The 4,592-nt window shown below is 53.1% G+C and overlaps 1 pseudogene; it reads left to right on the top strand.

The window, feature by feature from the left end:
- The first annotated feature begins 2,481 nt into the window (after nt 1-2,481).
- Nucleotides 2,482-4,262, top strand: LOC147306318 (uncharacterized; annotated as a pseudogene).
- Nucleotides 4,263-4,592: the final 330 nt, after the last annotated feature.

Consider the following 4,592-nt stretch of genomic DNA (forward strand, 5'->3'; position numbering starts at 1 on the left):
GGAGATCAAAACTCCAGACATCCAGAGGCCCCCAGAACACAAGAGACCAAGGAAGACCAACAGAGGGGCATCTGCGCCACTGTCCCGGAAAGAGCTGAGGAGAGTCCCAGATGAGGGCTCACTCAGCAGCCGCGGAGCAGAAGCCAGGGGGAGTTGCAGTGACGCGCCCGTGAGCTCCGCCGGCAGCCAGCTGCGCCTGAGTGACCGAGCCCCAGGCCGAGAGGCCGGGGGCACCCCACCTCCGAAGTGGCCCGAGCGAGCCCCAGGCTCCAGGCCCCGATAAGCGGCCGCCAAGGAGTGAGCCGGTGTGTACCTGGACGCCCATCCCCGGACACAAAGAACCACCAACGCACCGATGTCTGAGGGGGTCCGCCACTGGCAGGGGAAGTGGTGGTGGTGGTCCCCCTTCTTAAAGATGGGGACCACCACCCCGGTCTGCCAGTCCACAGGTACTGCCCCTTAGTTCTTATGTTTCAGGTACATGGGCCAGACGTGGCCGTCAAAAAGGCCAGGTGGGTCTGGTACCAGGTAGTTGTTATACCTGTATGCAAAAAAAAATATTTCATAGTTCAGCAATACTGATCAATCTAATAGACTTAAACCTACACCATCCTCCCTATTCTGGTATTTTAAAGAGTACTTAGCGTAAATATTAAGCAACCTAACTAATAGGGTTCCAACTCCCAGCAACAACAAAAATAAAAAAATAAAAAATAGGGAACCACCCCTCACGCTCCACCTCATGATGCTTAATCGACGTAATCAACCTTAATTTGATGCAGTGTGAAAAAAAATGCACAGAAATCAATTATTTTTCAAGAAATATTAAATAGATTCAACATCTTTCTTCAACAAAATTGCAGACTGCACAGATGGTACCTTCCCAAAGGAAAAAGTACTATAGCTTACTAGGGTATATATATTAGACTTAATAGTTACTATATACAGTAATTGACTTCTATTCATTTTACATCAAATTAAAACTTTGGGTGTCAGATAATTATTTATTAAAAGCTCGACATTTTAAATGAGAATAAGAAAGAAAAGTATGTCTTTGTGCCCCCTTTTCCCTGTTAATGCCCTATCGGCCCCCCTGGCTAAACTTTGCTAGATCCGCCCCTGCACAGTTACCAGCGTCAGCTACGTAGAAAAAGATCCTCGAGTAGAAAGTAATATTAAATAAATTCTAACAACAGCTGATCAAGCTTAAACGTGCTGCTGTTGTTCAGCCGCTGGTTTCCTCTTTCTGGTGCAAAGTGGGCCAAAAGCAAACTAGAGACACGGACTCGCGACAGAAAAGCCGATCAGCTGATCGTTAAGCAGTTTCATGATTGAAGTAGCAGCAGGAGAGGCAGTCGCTTGTTAAGCTTAACGCAGGCTGCCCCTCTGTTGGTCTTCCATTGTCTCTTGTGTTCTGGGGGCCTCTGGATGTCTGGAGTTTTGATCTCCTCCATACCCGCTTCACACCCTGGAGGACGGGGCTGTGGCCCCCCCACACTCCCTAGCAGATCATTACATGGAGAAACCTTTGGAATGCAAGCATGCTGATCCACACAGGTATGCACACATGGGTGTTCACAGACGCGGACTACAGCTTTCTTGGCTGCTGCCTCAAAGCACACTGTGCGCTGTCTATCTTGCGTGCTGCACAATATCGTTTATTATTTAGTAAATATTGATATCTATGACTAGCTAGTTTATTGTGATGGTGCTTTGTTTTCTCTATTATTATGTTGCTCTTTGTTGTTTGCTGTCTCCTCTGTTTGTTTTTGTTTGTTTGTTTGTTTTTTTTTTTTCTCCATACAGGTGACCCAGGAGTTTTTTTTTTTTTTTTTTGTCTCTCTTCCCCCCCCTTCTCACCGTCTCTTCTCCCCTTTGGTTTTCTTTCTTTCTCTCCCCCTCTCTCTCTCATTCATTCCCCCTGTCCTATTTATTAAAAAAAAAAAAAAAAAAAAAATGACAAAGGATGAACTGAAGCTCTGCCATCACGTAATGTCGCATACTGCTGTTTCTGATGTCATTTAGAAAAAAAAAAAAAAAAAAAAAAGCTTAACGCAGGAATGCTTTACAAACATTCAGAGATGGACTTACACACTTGCTTTACTTCTCTCGGGATAACTTTGTCGGAGATGAAATGCCGGGTTGCTAGCGAAGCTCCACATGCTATCCAGACCACCGACAGGTCCCGCATGCCACAGCCGCTCTATCACGTGATGCATACTGCTCCGACGTGCTAACGTTCTGAGGCGAGTTACGGCGTGTTGCAAGTTTTGTGAGGTGCTTTCGTGATATTTAATGGATCGGATTACATTTTTTATTTTTCTCCGATATCCGATCCAGTAATTTAGGTCAGTATCGGACAGATACCGATACGTAATATCGGATCGGTCCATCTCTAGTTGCACACTGTAAATAAACACACTGTTTATACATAGAGCACCGCGCCTGGGTCCTCCTTCCCCACTCCTTCCACGGTTTGCCATGCCATACCGTGACAGAATGATCCCGCCACATATGGACCCAGCGGTCTCTGAGGAGAGGCTCAGGAGGGAGGTTATGGACAAGGTTTACCGCCTATGTGAGTTGTGGTGGGAGAAGCCCGCGCGGAGATGTTGCGTCCCGCCGTGGAGAGGCGGCTGCAGGAGATGCTGTTTAAATTCCCCTGGCTGGTGGACTCCCTTAATTCAGTAGTCCTGGACTTCCTGCTTTCCACCCTCCACCTCCACTCTCCTCCTCAGGCTGCTCACCGGCCCGGACAGCTGGTGGATTCACATCCTGAGACGCCGGCCCCGACGTCTACACGGAAACGATGTTCGCGCCGCCGGCGTTCCTCACTGCAGCCTAATCCACGGTCATCTCAAGAGCCGGCTGTGGTGAGTAGTACGGACAATTTTCTATTTCCCTCACCATCTGTGTTTGTGTCGGCAGTGGACGAGCTGACGGCGCAGGTAACATCACCATCTGCAGCTGTAACACTGTCGTCATCTCATCCGCATGCAGTCACCCCTCAGCCATCTTCTCCACCGGCAGCAGCCTCCATTCCACTACCCACTCCAGCAGCTCTGAATGCTGCTGGGAGTAAAATGAACTCCATTAGTGTCTTACAGCCTTTCCCTGTTATGATGGAAGTACGACGCGACCATGAGATGGATCCAGCAGCTTTGTCTGGAGAGAGCGACCTCACACGCATCCAACGCCTGATGGACTGGGTAACTCACACCACCAACACAAGGGCAAAAGTGGTGGGGTTAAAAGCCATCGAGGCAATCCTGGAGGGAAATCCCTACCTCTGCCAGCTTAAGGGAGTTTCCGCCTTCCTTTGCACCCTGCATAAAGCCCGGGGGGTAGTGCAAGCTCGGGAAACCACAGACTTTGTCCAGCAGCAGCGGCTCGGCGAGCGGGAGCTCTGCAAGCCCGGGCAGGAGCTCAGCGAGCCGGAGGAGCTCAGCGAGCCGGTGGAGCTCAGCGAGCCGGTGGAGCTCAGCGAGCCGGAGGAGCCCGCACCGCCAGCTGAGCAGCTCAGCGAGCAGGAGCAGCTCAGAGAGCCGGAGGAGCCCGCACCGCCAGGGCAGCTGGGGAGCTCAGCGAGCCGGAGGAGCCCGTACCGCCAGCTGGGGAGCTCAGCGAGCCGGAGGAGCCCGCACCGCCAGCTGGGGAGCTCAGCGAGCCGGAGCAGCTAGGCGTGCCAGAGGAGCTAGGCGTGCCGGAGGAGCTCGCGCTGCCACTGGAGGAGCTCGGAGGTCCGGAGAGACCCGCTCAGCCTGAACTGGAGGTCAGCGAGTCAGAAGGACCACCACGTCTAGCGCGCCCTCCACGCCAGCTACGCCCAGCGCATCTGCGTCAACGACCGGCGCGTCATCGACCGGCATGTCATCGGCCATATACCACACCTCGCCGTTGTTCACCGGAGCTGCGCCACCGCCAGTGGATCCGAGACAGGCCGCCGGAGGAGCAGCAGCGCCGCCACTGGATCCCGGGCAGGCCGCCTGGGGAGCAGCGCCGCCGTTACTGGACCCGGGGCTCGCCACCGGAGGGGCAGCAGTGCCGCCGCCACTGGAGCAGTGGCAGGCCCCCAGAACCGTTTTTCTGCTGTTGCCGGACCCGTGGCCGTCCGCCGGAGCTGCAATGTCGCCGCCATTGGACTCGAATTAGGCCCCCTGAACTCTTTTTGTTGTGTTGATGGGCTGCCTGAGACTGTTTTGTGGCATTTTTTCTTTTTGTTGCTCCGCTGCGGGATGCGCGGTCGGACTCTGGGACTGTGACCTTGGGGGGGTTGTTTTCTTTGGAGGTTTTTGCTTGTTTTGGTTCTGGCCCTCCGTCCTGGACCTCCTGCCGCCCGCCCTGGGTTGGTTGTGCTGTTTTGTTTTTGGTTTGTGTTTTTGGGTCGTCGGGAGCCGACCCGTAGAAGGGGGGTACTGTCAGGGTCCTGGGACTGGGCGACCCAGGACCCCTGGGCAGTCATGGACCTGTGTTATTGTTGTGTATTTTGGTGTTGCTTCCCCTTCTCTGTGCTTGTGTATATGTGTGTGTGGGTGGCTGAGCACTTGTTTATAGGCGGCGTCAGGCCTGGAGGGTGTGGCCCTGCAAGGGGA

This window comes from Aulonocara sp. 'chitande type north' Nkhata Bay, linkage group LG19 (genome assembly GCF_057382095.1).
Source record: "Aulonocara sp. 'chitande type north' Nkhata Bay isolate Kocher_YH1m ecotype deep benthic linkage group LG19, A_spYH_male_GT1.1, whole genome shotgun sequence".
NCBI lineage: Eukaryota > Metazoa > Chordata > Actinopteri > Cichliformes > Cichlidae > Aulonocara > Aulonocara sp. 'chitande type north' Nkhata Bay.